This window comes from Dioscorea cayenensis, chromosome 17 (genome assembly GCF_009730915.1).
Source record: "Dioscorea cayenensis subsp. rotundata cultivar TDr96_F1 chromosome 17, TDr96_F1_v2_PseudoChromosome.rev07_lg8_w22 25.fasta, whole genome shotgun sequence".
Classification (NCBI taxonomy): domain Eukaryota; kingdom Viridiplantae; phylum Streptophyta; class Magnoliopsida; order Dioscoreales; family Dioscoreaceae; genus Dioscorea; species Dioscorea cayenensis.
Genome location: NC_052487.1, coordinates 18,388,784 through 18,405,231, shown reverse-complemented (window position 1 = coordinate 18,405,231; position 16,448 = coordinate 18,388,784). Strand labels below are relative to the sequence as shown.

Here is a 16,448-nt window from a genome sequence, read left to right as displayed (position 1 = left end):
TATACACATCAGTTCTGCAGTGGGCTGATCCACATAGTTCACACCCAAAGCACGCTTAAAAATACTAAACAAATACACCAGTATAAATCTAGAAGCTTATCTTACGTGTTCGAGCGTATGATCTCGCCCTTTCAAGCCTTTTCTGTTTCCAATTTTGCTCACAAGCTGCCAGTTAAGAACCAGGTATTAGATTCGGGTGCCGCAATGTCACAATACCCAGAAGTCAAGCACAGCCGCAAGTAATGCCTGTATACATATGTTGCAGCCCTCAATGTACTTGCAGATGACTCAATAACACAATCGTGGCCCTTCCGATATTGTAAAGAGGTGTACCTAGGGTCTCTAATTCTTCTTTGGTTAAGGACACCATAAATTCCACCAAGTGCTTGCTCAGATTACTGGCACAATTTCAACCAATAAACAGGAGGACTAAAAGTCTCGGCTTGGCTATTGGTGACGCGCCCATATTCATATCTCACTTATTTGCATAATCTGGCCGCTTTTTGTTGAAGAATTGCATCAGCATGCAACACTACATCACATACATCGAACATATCGCCCGCATATGTTCCTCCACCAATCTGCCTTCTTTAGATGCCCCATTGAAATTCTCGATGACCAGAATCTTTGGGTTTCCATTTGAAGGTACTAGAAGCTCCTTTACACCTATCAACAACCATGTTTGGGCATGTGGTTTCATGTCCAGCTTCCTATCATCTCAGACCAAGTTCCTTGTCCAATCCAACTCCTTCATATATAATCTCCCGAGATATTGCTTTTGGATCATCTTGAGCCCGATATATCCCTCGTCGATTGCCTTGGAAAGTTCTTGTTCCATAGGCTTTTCAAGTACAGTTCGCAGAATGAGACCAATGGATCAGGACTATGATTTCTGCACTTGCCATGAAATCATTCTGCAAATCTTTCAAGCAAATTTCAAAGGTGAAGCTCACACCTGCTCCGGCAATAACATGCTCTACCACGTTGATTTCCTCCATCATACCTGTAAACCGCCATCGGGTCTGATTTAGCTATTCACTTTAAGCCTTCAAGCTTGGGAGATCAGAAGCAACTTTACATTGTACTGCTACTCAACAACTGGAGAAATAAAACTACATTGCTTTTTTATAGGATGTACATCAAGTTCATTGTCATTAGTCAAAGTTGCATTCTTAATAGTAAAGTAGTCAAAGCCAACCATGGCCACTGTGTTTCCACAAGGAACATCCTCCAACAGACTCCTGCTTCTTGCCATCAAATTACAGTTCTCACACACTCTTCACATATAAGTCTTTCTTTTGGCCTGGAACAAAATTTGGTCCCATGATTCTTTCAATCCTGTCGACACATTCCTGAAAAAACACAGCAAATGCAAAGGGTATGCCTCAGTGCCAGATCATCTTTAATTATATACAATAAGAGGACCTTCAAAGTCATAGTTCCTGATGGCATTTGCATATATGTCATTAAGCGGTCCTTCATATAAGTTATGGACCCAATACTTCACAGGCCTTATGCATGAAGATGATGGCAGATGGAATATCAACATTTCAAAGTGCATTACTAGCAGGCAACCAAGTTTACTCTTCATCATTGCCTTCCTACCAACTCTTTCTCTTCAGATTTCCAGGTAACTTCAAGTTTCTGCAGCATTAGCCACAATTTGTCCTTCTGATCCCATTTCTGCAAAGGAGCTGGGGTTATTTGCTTGAGTAAGTTTCCATGTAAAGAATCAAACAAATCCATGTTTGCATGTGGGTGACCCTGAGCTCTTACTGATTCCACTTCTTGGTGGCATGATCAGAATAGTTTTCATCCCAAAGCCTCTCCATCATCTTGCCTCGTAATCAACTCCAAATTTAGAAGAACTACATCTCGGTAAAGTCAGTTAAAGGTAAATGCCCAGCCATGCAATCAGCAGAGGTACAACAATATCTCTGGGATAAACCTGGTCCACCAAAAGAAAGAGCATACTCATATGTTTGCTAATAACATTTGCATTTTCTACCAAATTACCGCCTGACCTGATATGCTTCTTCTCCTTCAACTGAGCTTTAAAAGAAACTTGTCTATGTCCATTTATTGACGGTTAAAACAGGCTTGACTCTTTCCTTAAATCTCTAACATGCCCTGGGTAGATCTATTAGGGTTGATAGTATACTCATTCCCTGACCTTACCCTTGAAGTTCTTCAAGTTTATCATTCATTTTATGGTACAAAAATCCTGTCGACTCTCCAATTATGGAAGTACCCTGTTCTGCTTTATCTTTTAGGGTATCTGTCTTCTGACATCCTAGCAACTTCCTCGAGATAGACTTCCATCAAGCGCAACCTCAATGTACGTGGCATGCAAGGTATTGTGGAAACTTTAATGGAACTTGGTTTTATGTGCCGCAACATCTTTAAAGAACAAAACAATATGTTTCACAGTAGAATTTCAAATTGAAGTTTGAACTTAGCCTAGTCATTTTTATTCTTACTTGCAGTCAATCAACGCAGAGGCAGACACGTTCTGAATATTTGTGTTTCAGATCCATGATTTGACATAGCTGCTCTATAGCTTCCAACGCATCTTGGCTGGTTCCTTGTGATTGAAAGAACTAATGCTTAAGGTCCACTTTATATGCTTCCTCTGAAGATCAGTAAGGAACGAAGTTGAAATTCAGGCAATAATAAAGAAATATATTACGGCGCTTCAGAATTTTTTAAATTAAAACAATAATTGAAGTTCATGAGGGATGGACACAACACGAAATTCAAGAGATAGTTCACCAACCCCAATATAAACATTATAACGGAGGCGGCTCAAGGATAAAGCCAATCAAGCAAACTGCTTTGGGCACTGCGTCGGTAAGTTAAATCAATATAGTTTTAAATCTTATCATGATTTGGTGGCCAGGCGTCGTAGCCCCAATGTTGATCATGTGGTAAATATTGGGTACGAGGCCCAGTCTGTGCGTAGTATCTCTGCTACGTATGATAAATGGATTAGCAGCAGGTATGTTTTAATAACCAAATCATATGAAAAATATAGATAATGGATATGATAAATGGCATTGACAACGCACCAAAAATTTGAGTCTTGAAATAAAAATCTGTGAGAAGATAGAGAAATAATTTAGGTTGTTTACTTCTTTTAAATTGTAATGCATTATTTATACTCCATGTGTCTCAAAATGTTCAATACCTCTTGTTTATATTCATTTATCATCCATCTTGTGAGATCTAAAAACATATACTTAGGTACATACTTTAATATGTAACTTTTTCTTTTGATAATGTGGGCAAGTCAGCATCTTTATACATCTGTATACATCAATTTCATCTTACTTATATTTTGAGGAGTTAAACTTTTACTAATCTCCACTCCCCTTTAGAAAGGTAAACTCGTTAGTCTCGTTGCTTGATGAAATCGTTACTCGAGGTTATTACTGCTGATAGTTAATGTAGCATACTATATCACAAGTGTGCTTTTTGTTGGGTCATAATACCCAAATGATACCTAATATTCAATCCATGATATTATATTAACAAATATTTTTTTAAAATAGAGGCTACCTTATAGTGGCCGTATTTGCCCATGTTAATATATGAAATACCACATATACCAAAATTAATAATAATAATTAAAAAAAACATGTTTTATGTATACTGCCCCATAATAAACAATTTTATTTAAACAAAATCATTGCATTAAGATTTAAAAATAAAAATAAAAATTGATTATCCTTTTTAAATACAGTTAAACATATGAATATGGCACATTATATATATTAAAAGTTATTAAGTGCGTTATAGTTAAATAAATTTTTTTTTTGCCCTATCATATACAAATTAATATATCAATGCGTGAAAATTAAAAAAAAAATCCTAAAAATTCAAATTAAATCCATCTTAGCTTGTATCTTTATTTAAAAAAAAAACAACAAAATCAATCCAAACCGTCCAGGATCAACGCATGCCCAAATTTAATTATTTACTAATTTTTTTTTTAAAATACTGATTTAAAGTAGAGGCAAATAACAGATAATTTTTTTAAAAAAAGATTAAATAAAACCACTTATTAAAATAAGAAAGAAAATAACATGTAAATCCTTTAGTGATGAAGCAACAATAGAAGAAGCGACAAAGCGGGAAAAGAGCGAGACCCACGGAAGTGGAAATAAAGATACAAACACATAGAACAAACAAATTTGGGACAATGAAGGCCTGCTTCAAACATCTGAATCACCATCTCAACTAGCATGCTGCATCACCTTAAAAGCGAAACCTCCAGCTCCTCCACACGGGACACAGAACTCCAGTGCCTTTGTGGAAGATGAATCCTCGAAGCTTCCACCTCTAGTTCCCATATTCTTTTGAGGGAACCAAGATGAGGCATGTGGTCAATTTTTTAACTTGCACATTATAGCATGGCGGACATGATGTTAAGCGTTAAAAATACGATCATTTCTAGCGATGCAAATGGACCACACAATTACTTCTCACAGTCCCCACGATCCTACATGCTGAAGTCTAGAAGGCACTTGCTCGCCCGGACTCCCAAGCGGTGTCTTCTATCTCGGGGCGTCAGGGAGATGGAGCAGGGCCAGACAAAATAATCCCAAACTTGCCTAGCGAAGAGCAGCGAAGAGATGATCCACACCACCCTCTTTGAATCGTGGTGGCACATGACACAAGTGCGCGGTGGGAAGTCGATTACATCTTCTTGATTCGAGTTTTCCGGAGGAGAGAGGATCTTATTCTTCCACCTGAAGCAGGTTGAAAATAGTTATCTTCTTGGTCGTGTTGTGCCAAAAGAACCCTGTGGTCTGGCCGCGTCGTTTAAGGCTATAAAAGTTTGTGTAAAAGGCACCATTACCTACAAGCCTCAGCCATTTTTTATCTCCAATGTCCTCTCATGCCTTGATCCTCCTCTGAAATAACATCCTCAACCTCGATGGCGGGGCCTCGGTTACTTATAAACTCAAATCGTGGGCCCAAGTACCATTAGGATAAGGTCGCCACGAACTCTTACGGCGAGAGAACACTGGAACGCCTATTTAACCATCGGTCTTTCCAAAGAGGTCTCCGTCCCCGAATTAATAACATATGGGGACACATCCTCTGCGCCCAGTAGGGGCGGTTTAGTAACCCACTTTCCAAAAAAGAGATTCTACGAATGCTTAGGAACATGTTCAACTAGGTACCCCATAATTAAATTGAACTACATCACTTTCCTCCAAGAGGTTCATTGATGAATTTCAATACCATTTACCTAGTAAAGCTTGGTTGGAAATTGTGAAGATCAAAATATGACAAATGCATGTTCACGCGGCCGACAAAGTTTTTCCAGCCGGACTAGACAGCATCTAGGAGTTATCGATATACGGTCCACGACGCGAAAAATCTCTTTGGATCTGCAGTGATCTCTTTGATAACTGACATGGTAAATGAAACAAAGGGCATCGATTATGTACTTGGAAACGAGTTCACGAGTAAGTGACCACCTATTTGATAAATTATTTGCACTTTCCATGGGGATAACCTTTTTCTAATCTTTTAACAGATGAGCCTCCCGATCTTACGCTTCTTGGCCTTCTCTCAGCGGAACGTTGGGATGCAAAGTCGTAACTAGAAGCAAGCCCTCTGCGCTTAGTGTCTGCGGTTGCATGATTTAGGTACGCAACCCAAGCTAAGTGTATAAACAAATTTTTGAGAAGTTAGTCGCTAAACCGACATGCCTTGAACACATATAAGGCAAGGTTTCTACAATACCCGGATCTTCCAGGCCCTCCATAGTCAAAACCAACGGATCCTCTCGTAGTGCATATTGCATCTGCTACAAAACTTCCCAAGGCACACACTAATCACGAGTTTGAGCCCGCATCTCATTAGAGAACATAAATGCGGCCGCGTCCGTATAAGGACAAACAACAAGGGTAAGCGAATCACCTTGGCTGCTTCTTTGATAGACATACCTATTGGTGAGACCATAATATGGATGCCTTTGAGAAGACAAGATATTCCCTGGCCAGTCCTTGATCCAAAAGCCTTCGATCCCCCAAAACCCTTGGTTTTAGAAGGTTGAAAAGGGTAATCAACCAAATCAAAAGCCTTAGAAATCAACTTTCGGTTATGCGCGGGTAACTGCGCTTATGAACACTAAAAATCAATTCTTCGTGATTTAACGTTATCGAGAATACAACGTCCTTTTTGGAAGCGGTATTACAACAACAGATGGGGAATTCATGACACATTTCGACCCCGTCGCAGCTTAGAGATAATTTTCATAAAGGAATTAATCAGTTATTGGGCCTATAATCCCCGGGTGCAAAATGTTTACTTTAGGAATAAAGAATTGATACTAACCCGATTGACTTTTCGTGCCCATTTGCCAAAAATCATCACTAGCAAAGAAAGTAAGATTTAATTGTATCGGTATTTGAAGAATTGCATGGGGAATCAACATGAAGCACTAAGGCTTTGTCTCCACCTAAGTCAAACATGGCACTTTTAACTTCCTCTAAGGGGCATTCATTTCACAGCCAAAGTGGGGTGAAGTGGGGAAGTGGGTAACACCCTACTTGCATATTCTTTTCTTACAGCAGTGGTTTAACACAAACCCACTTGATATATTCTTGAAGTGGGAAGTAAGCCTCTTATAAAAGCCCACTTCGCCACTAAAACCTCTCTTGAAGTCATGAAGTGAACCTCTCTCTCACCTCCTCTACCCGTTTTAGCCGGGCCCTTGTCTTCTCTTTGGTCGGAGACTTGGCCGTGGTCAGGATCTACACCGGCCCGGCAATGGCCGCCACGGCGGTAATGAACAGCTAGATCTCTCCTCTGGCGTAACCCAGCGGCTAGATCGAGCTCGGCAACTTCTTACTCCGTGGCGGGCGGTGATGCTCACTCCAAGCGATCCTGCTGACCCAGTCGGAGTGTGTTATTCTTCCTTGTTTTTACTAGAACATGCTCGGTGGCCTGATCTTGTCGCCATCACCCCCTTTCTTCATAGCCACGCGATGGTTCTGGAGAACTACCTACGGCATTTAGACTTTGATTTTGAGATTCAACTTGTTTTATTTTGTTAGCGATTTAATTTTAAAAAGTTATGTATTTTAATTAATGTGATCAAAGTGCCACTTTTCACGAAAGTTTCTTAGCATTTAGACTTTGATTTAAAGGATTTAGCAACATTTTGTTACCTTGAAATTTGTGCCAGTAAACCTTTTAGCCAATTTAATAAAAAGAAAAAGTTATATGTTTTAATTAATGTGATCAAAGTGTCACTTTGGGGCGTCGGTATGAAAATATGCCAAAATGGTGTGATATGTTACTGGTGGTTTACTTGGATTTTATACAGTTTTTGATGAAATTTATTAGTTTTCTCTATTTATTTGAATTTTATAATTGGTTTACTTGGTTGTTTGTGAAATGATTACATAGTCCTATATTTTTGTTATTGGGTATTGTGTTTTTGTGATACATCGGATAATTTTGAATCTCTATTTTCATCAATTGCTCCTCATTAGTAAACTTGTTGAGTCATTTGACTATTGCTTGCTCTAACTCTCATAATGTTTGCATGTAATCTTTGATTTTAGTTATGTTCACTTATTATTTATATTATGATTATCGAAAATGCCTTTAAATTGCCCATTATTAAGGTTGGTGTTATTTTTATGCACTAAAAATCATATTGTAGAATGATTTTTGATTCTTAGGAGGGGTTGATATCTATCTAGAAATTGAGTTGTTTTGCTTTTCCTATGCAGAGTCCCACTAAAGCTTTTAGTTTCCCTCTCTTACCAAATTTACATTTACAATTTCATGCCTACATGGTATTTGTGTGGAAAGATTTACTTATCAGGTCTATGATATGCTAGTTTTAGTTAATCAAATGCAATTTCTAGTTTTGAAAGGATGGAATGATCATAGGTGATGGGTGGACCAACAATGCTTTGCCATGATGATTTATGCTCTGTTGAACAAATGGAATATGCCTATAAGAATGTGAGTAAAATTGAAGAAGTTATGGAAGAAACTTGTTGAAGCGTTATAGATTCAATACATGTATTTCCATGGAAGAAGCATTTGAAACGTTATCATTACCTTAAGATTTTTATTCTAAATATATTTTTTCATGTTAATGCTTGAGGAATTTTAAATTAATTTGTTATTCCTAAACAATATATTTTTGCATGTTAATCTTCAAAATATATATTTTCTTAAATGGGTGGGTCCTATTTGGGCTATAGTCTTTGCCCTACATTTGTATTGCCTTATAGTGAAACCAATTTGTTCAACATAACTTCTATTGCCACTAATTTTAGTCCTGTGAAAATTTTCATGTTGATAAATATTGATGAAATATTGATGAATTGACTATATATTAATTTAATATAATGTATATCATTACGGATTAGATTAAGCATATGTAAATTCCACAATAATTAAATTCACTTTTAGATGAATCAATTATGATGGAATGTTATATCATTTGTATGCACAAGTATATCCGTCTCTTTATTTTTTAATTAGTTTTTTAATAAATATCTTTGTAGGTATTGATCTTGTGGGTTATTATTTTTAGTGGCACTTTTTAATAAATATGAAACTTGTGGTTATATATAAAAAATCTTTTTATGTCAATATATAGGTTTATAATGACAATGACAATCTATCAAATTAATCCCACATTGGCGTCCACAATGACTGGTAACCATGGCGTCATTTTAGTAATGTTTATGCTGGCAGGCAAAGGAGCGGCGGATGCCCTTCTCGGGAACCTTCCTTCGTAAAGAGATATTCAGCCGAAGCATACGCATAGCGAATATTAATTAGGCATGCATAATTGTGTTGGATATATCACGAATGTCTAAGGATACTTTTCCTCGGACTTTGCACTATATTAAGGAAGCATGGTCGCAGGGGATACCATCACGTCGCAGTAGAGGGAACAAATGGCATTTTGTTAACACATAGTGGGCACCACGGCAAAAGCAGGGGCAATTAAGGTACAGTTTTATTAGATCAGTGCGGTGGCGAGATATTTTAATGATGTCCTCAAAATTTATTTCGCGACGCTCAGACATTTGTTTGTGAAACAACCCAAGGGGCATCAATACACCTGATATAGAGATTCAACCCCAATTTTTTATCCCTTTTTCAAATTCTTGATGTATTTCTTTCCATTAAATTCATTAAAGGAAATTATTTATCCGGTCATCCTAATTAACTTTTAGCTCGGGATTGCATTGGATTTGTTGATGGCACTCCATATAGATGCAAGGGTAGTGCCAGATCTCATGAGTAAATTTGGGGAATTAGCAAGGGCATCACACACAAAAGCGTTCTTGCCGCATGTGATTTGGATCTAAAATTTACCTACGTTGCAGAATACTTACGGTTACTGAAAGGAAGAGATTTACGAAGCAAATGACTACTTAGTTTTGAAAGATCGTTATCGACCCTTATGCCATATGGATTGCATATACCTCAGGTTTAATTGTGTACAACACATGTTATATTTTCATATATTCTTTCATAAAATGAACTCTAAAAGTATCTTTACTATTTAATGCTAGAAACATGGTTTCCTTATCTTCTTACCGAAAGTGGAGTGCACCATGTCTGAGAACAAACAAACCGTATAGACCCCAAAATGCGGAAGATTATTCAATCTTCGTCATTCTCAAATTAGAACAAGAATAGAGAGCATTTTAGGTTTTATAAAGAATGGAGTTTTGGGATTTTAAGACTCCAAGGTCATTCTATATCCTTTCAAAGCATGAAGTGGACATTGTTCTTCGTTGTTGTGTGCTACATAATTTTGTAAGGAGGTTGATCCGGATGACATTGTGGCACAAGAACACATCTGAGATGAAGAGAGATGAAATACTCATAAATGAGAAATGACCTAACATCTTAGGTGGAAGGCGATGCTTGACAAGCTCAATGGATGGAACTCCATTGAGAAAATTAAGATGTCCATGTGGCATGACTATATATCTGAAGTGGTGTACAGTGTCTTCCAGAGACCATTATGAAAACTCTTATTTTAATGTATCTTTAACTTGTTTGTTTTGTTTTCGTGTTACATAGTAAATTTTGGTGAGTAGTGGAAACTTTAATAATTCGTATTAAATGGTTTTATGATATTGGGTGGATGCATAGTTTTCATAATTTGCGGAAATAATGTATATTTTTCGTGGTATTATTGTTGTAGAATGAACTTAATCTTTAGGAAGAATTGCCGCAGAGAGTGAAGGCGAAAGGCATGTGGAAACAAAAGATGGACAAAGAAATGGATAATGTCTTGATACCATTACTTATGAGACTTGGCAAGTGGCTTAAAAGTTGACAAATCAACTTCAAGCGAGGCATTGTATAAAGCGACTAATGTTGTGAATAGTAGGTTCTTAGTTTTGTATGGATGCCAATAATGTGGAGAATCAAATGCGAACTTTAAAACAAAATATCAAAGGGCATTAAAAAGCTTATGAACCTCGGTGGTGTTGGATTGGAATGATACATAGAAGAAGTTGGTGCTAGAAGATGAGACCTATCGTACATATGTGGAGGTATGCTTGTTTTGTTTATTTATTACGTTTGACATGATTAATAATACTATTATTTACTTCGGTACTATCTTTGAATTTTCACGGTTAATACCAAAAGCTAAGGAGTATTTAAACAAACCTATACCCTTTTTTATGAGCTACATTTGGTTCTTCCGGAGATGATCACGCTCTTTGGTGATTATACCGCAGATAATCTTTGGCCAATTTAGTGGTACCGGGTGAGGATGAGGTGCACCTCCGCCCAATACACACATTGGATGGTGAACCTATGAAATAGAAAATCAAAGACAAAGCCCCCAAGAGTCTTCATAGATAGGACCCTTTACTAGGGCTACTAGTAGAACAGGACCAATGGTGAAAATGGTTTGCTTAGAGAAAGATAGGTGAGTTGGCATCATCAATAGATGGAATAGAAAAGGACAGCAGGAAGAAAACTTGCTAGATGTGTTGTGTGGGACGCGGAAGGTTATAGTGATGATGACATGGAAATGGTCTCTGATACAGATTAATCGACAACAAAAAGGCCGAGAACTTCTACTTGAGGAAGCCATCTCTCCAAGATGGGTAGATAATTTTCAATAGCCATGAGCACCAGCCATGAGGAGATCATCACATGCCTAAGTATATATTTTAGTTCCTAGTCCATACAAACCAGAAATTGTTTCTCGTATTTAAAACCCTAAATACTTAATAGGTTCTTTATTGTCTTTATCGCCTTGAATGCATAGGTTGTTCTTTGGGTGGTGGATGGCATAAATTGTTCTTTGAAATTAATTGGATGGCAAATTGTTTTAAGCCGAAGGAGTGAATCTTAGATGAGACTAATATTTTGGTTTATATTTGTAAGAATATTGTATGGATTTTATGTTTTGACATGCCTATTATGGGATTGTTTTCTTCATTATCAATATTTTTATGTTTGAGATTTTCATTACTTGAGTTAAAGCATTATAAATTATTATTTGTGATATAAGGTATATGTAGGTAGAAATGCATTCTTTGTAGCAACAAAAGAAGTTGATGAAAGTCTTGCAAGGAGAAGGGATTGCTGATCATTGTGTACTCTTCAAGAATATAAGCAGGATGTTTGGGGAAACAAAGATTATTTAAAAACAATAAATTCATATTAAAGTAAATAAAATTAAAATATTTACACAAGAGAGAACATTATTAAAATTTAATAAATAATGTTTAACATCAAAATATATGAGCATTATATAATTATTTGAACTTATGGGTTTAAAAATTAAAATAAAATATAAAATATAAACACATAAAATTCATTAAATTTAAAAAATATTTGATTTTGTAAAAATATAAGTTTTAGTGATTTTAATTATAAATGTATTATAATTTTTTTTTTATTTTTATATACTTTCCTCATTTTCGATTTAGAATATGAGGAAGGAAGACCATGTTAGCCCCGATGAAATTTAGGGAGTGACATCATTATTTACACGAATGAGCATGGGAAGTGAAAACATAGCTACGCAAAATGAGCGCAGTGGTGGAGTCATATCACTTCCACCCTTTGAAATGACCTTTCCGCTTCCCCACTTGTGATTCTGAAATGGGCTTCCTCTAAGGTGAAAGGTCTCTCAAGATTGTTAGGTCCACGGCATTTGTTTTTCAAATAGTTTACTGCAGTATCCTGCCTGCGGAAGGTCTACTAGGGCGCCTTGGTCAGGTTAGCGATTAAAGCGTTGGGTGAAAACTTTACCAATGTCACGTGGTTCGATGATAGTGCCTCCTCTAATCAATATAAGGAATGAAATTACGATTCTTACTGCAGCCCATTGGCCTTAGTATTGAAAGAACTTGGTATTTCGTTCATGCCCAACCATTGAATCCTCGATCTGTTTAGGTAGAGTTCTTCTTCTTTATATATCCTTGATTTGTCGACAATTCCACTGCATCTTAAGCTCCACTAGGTTAGCCGCCTTGATTCCCCATGACAATGTCCTAAAGCCTCGACATCTGCAGTAAGGCGGTGTTTTTAATTTAATCGATCAGTAGACTTAGCCACGCTTGTCTTCATGCGTTCTCACCCCGCCACCTTTTTGAAAAGATAAAAGTATGCACAAGCCAATAGGCTTTAACCCCATACTACATTAATGAGCAAGATCACATAAAACCACTTAGCGGTGGACCAAACGGTTCATAGCAGGCCTCGGGTTAGACATATCGCAAACCAACTTCCAGTCAAATGCAAAGCACATGGTCAAACCCAAGCCTAGGAAAACTCATCTACATGCCACTCTCTCGGGAAGTAGGCCAACCATTCATTTATTAACCAAGCGATCCTATTTGACCCAAATTGGATCGGCTTGACCGATAGTCCATGTAAATCTCCACCCTCACAGGGGGCTCAAGTAGCCTAAATCGGGCATGAAGGCATTGACTCACGGCGGATGTCGGACAAATTAAGGTTACTAGAGGTTTATCCTTCATTGCAAAGATAGCAATGAAGTCCCATATAATACGGTATTGGGTTACGCCTTTGCAGTTTCGACTCTTCCCGGAGACACCCTTCTGTGCTCGCTCATTAGGACCATACACTGCAGCAAAGCCACTGTGAGGTTATTTTCTTGCAAAAGAATTCCACTATAATCACCGAACTCCTCGCACATGTCAACCTCTCGGAGAGGGAGCACACCTTTATTTCCATCCTACTCTGACGTCTGCCTTTGTGATATTCGCTTTAAAGATGGCTAGTCCAGACGAGAACCACCAACTTCCCTCAGTTTGTTGGCGGCGTGGAGCTTCTCCAGCTTTGGCTACTTATAAACAACAAACATCAGTACAAATACAAAATCCTTAACTAAAATCATTTTAGGCTGGCTTTACTGACCCCTAACTTTCCGATTGATTAAACACATAGAAACTACTTCTAGATCCTATGGGCCTCAGGAGGCACAGCTCTTTGAGTGGCGAGGCTGACGAGACTTTTCCCAACATTCGAATATAGTTAATGCGATCTTCACATAATCAAAAATGCCACAAGCATCTATTAACTAGCAATTTAAGCGTCGTAATCTAAAATAAATAACAGTTTGGAGCTCGTACACCCCTGTGTGGCATTCGCTTCATGAATCCATTTCTTTTGGTAGACTTACGGTGGCTTCTGCCAAGTACACCACTGCCTCCTCATTTATCATGTTAAAGGTTTTTTGTCATTCACTTTTTACGGTCTATGGGTACTTCCGCTATGAATCAGTTTACTCCATGCATATCTAGCAACAACTCTCTAAGATTGTTCAAATTACGACATTGGGTGTCCAGACTCGACATCATGGGGACATCGAGGGATCGTTAATAAATTATCTTCTCCCCTGAGTAACCCATCTGTGTTTGGCGACAAATGATCAGAAGATCGGTTATTATTACCTTCTCCCACAGCCAACCCATATGTCTTTGATGATGCACGATAGCGATATCGGGGACGTTAGAGACGGTGGGAACAAGGCCCACCGCCACGAGGGTGCCGATAAATCCGATTGGGGTTCAAGGCATGTCTGGCGGGCGTGTCTAGAAAATTATCCCTACAGGGAGGAACAGAAAATGTGATAGTGGATTCTCCCCCAGTGGTGAAATCAACATGGGAGGAATCGATTTGACCATACTTCAAGTTCAATCCTATACCAAGGTCCCTCAGTCCCCTCACGAAGCGATCCAATGAGGGCCCAATAGAAAGCAGGTCAAGCCCCGATAACCCACATCACTTATTAATAAAGTTCCCTAAGTCTTAATCGAAGAGGGTGATTAATTTGGCCTAATAGAGTTTTATAATGACGGCAAAGTAGGGTCCAGCACGGGTTCAAATTAACATCCTGACCTTCATAACGTGTACGGCACCCCTTTATCCATATCAACAAAAGGAACCTTAACTTTGATCTCATGAAGCACTAAATTCATTTTGTCCTTATCTTGATCCGGCCTCAGACCTTAGCCTAATCGTGTAAGCACGAGAATCTTCTCCCGGGAGGCGAAACCCTTAAAATGATCTCTAGGTGGGTGCGTGTTCCCAAAGCAACCACCGAACTGACCTACCATCTGTCTTTCCCTTATACGTGAGTGGTGCCCTCGGTGGAGCGAGTATTGCCAGGTCCCGACACGTCATGGTTCTTACTCCTATGGCATCCAGTGGCACCCCAGGACCAAAGCCCACTGGATAGCCCAGCAGTCCTAGGCGTGGAAAGGACCCTGGGTTTGAAGGATGGAGACACACTAGTGGCGGCAGAGGGACTCTCTTGGGCGCCTTTGGCTGGGAGCATGGTTTGGACCCGTGGCAAAGTCCGCTCCTTCGAAACAAAAGCGGAAGCCTTTCTCTTCGTTTCCTTCTCTTAAACTAAAGCAGTCAGCGGGTGGGGCTTCATCACCTTTATCTTCTTTTAGAATTAGTTGCCATCTCCAGAGCTCACCGTAGAAGCTCTTTCCTAGTCTCAGTAACTCTTGCCATCGACCTTGCGGTGCTCAATATGACCTTGTCCGCTCATGCGAATCGACCCACGATTCCACAGCGATAGGCCAAGGTGTCCACTTGTATCCCTCGTGAATAACACCCACAAAGTATTTGTCGTTTCGGTGGGTTAAATCTAGAAAGCGGGAAGGCAGGCCCCTACGTCGCCACCAATGCGAGATGAATTGTTTGTGGGAAGCTCACTCTTTCCCTTTGAGAGCACGTAGCTCGCACCATGGGTGGAAACTCACTTACTCACTTGATGATGCTCGAGACCAAGCGTGCAAAGGTAAGTTCAAATTATCATCCATTGACGACCCGTCCCCAGCTCGACCTATAGTCCCAGCTCCATGAGACCAAGGAGGCAGGTTTAAGAACAATTGTCCTTGGTCTCACCATCAAGACCCGACTACAAGCTCTTCAACTTCATCAAGCGGGGACAAATAAAAGTCTGATCGTTACAGAGGGTTATGGGTCGGCTAGATCTCGGTTGATGATAGAGCGGAATGGCGATCGAGAAATACACACTAAGCTTCATTGTTGAATCCCAGTAACATCGGCGTCTCATGACTGCCCTGTCTAACTCTGCTGACTGCAGGTCGATGACAGCGAGAGAGAGAGAGAGAGAGAGAGAGAGAGCCTGTTGAGATTGAGACTCTTGGGACATCTTGCACTACTTTGCCCATCTCTGAGCCTAAAAGGTTGCACCAACGCCATTGGTCACCCCTCGCCAAATGCAGACATACAGCCCACTTCTTGGCTGGGCTCACTCCTAAATGCTCCACAGAACCAAGGCGCCCGTACCCAGCCCACACAAAGCGCATCTGCAGCGAACGATTTGGTGGCGATACTCGGAGTGTCTTGTGTGAACTCTTGAGCGATGAGCTATAGGAAAATCTTTGGAAAGCGCGGTTGCTTAGCCCTTGAAAGTTTGATGCGCTCATAGATGGCGCTAAGAGTCCTACTCGCCACCCAGGAATTATTTGAAGGGGGTACCTACGAAGGAAGAGGCGCAGCCGGGCATATGTCATCCCCTCCTTCTTCCCGCGACTCACTCTCTGTGATGGTGGCGTGAGGAAGAGAGCCTTACTTGACTTACCACTGTCACATGGCGAGGGAAACCCCCTAAAAGTTCCTCAAAGGTTCATCCTAAACTCTAGAGCTTTTTAAATAACAAATATTAGTTCTATTGTAAAATATGTCTCATATAAATTTTATTGTTGTCCAAATTTAAAATATGTTGGTATTAAAAATTTTTTACTAAAATGTAAGTGAATTTATAACACAATTCTCACACCTTGTCCAAAAAAAAAAAATCAAAATAAAATAAAAGGGAAACACACTAACTCCAAGTTGTGATATAAAACCCCTCCAAGGCTCGCATCAAACCCTAAACCCCGCGTATTTTTGCCTCTCTTCATCCC

General features: G+C 39.2%; 1 pseudogene; it reads right to left on the bottom strand.

Annotated features, from left to right (window-relative positions):
• Positions 1-158: 158 nt before the first annotated feature.
• The window catches only part of LOC120281204, a 21,697-nt pseudogene continuing 5,407 nt past the window's right edge, over positions 159-16,448 (bottom strand).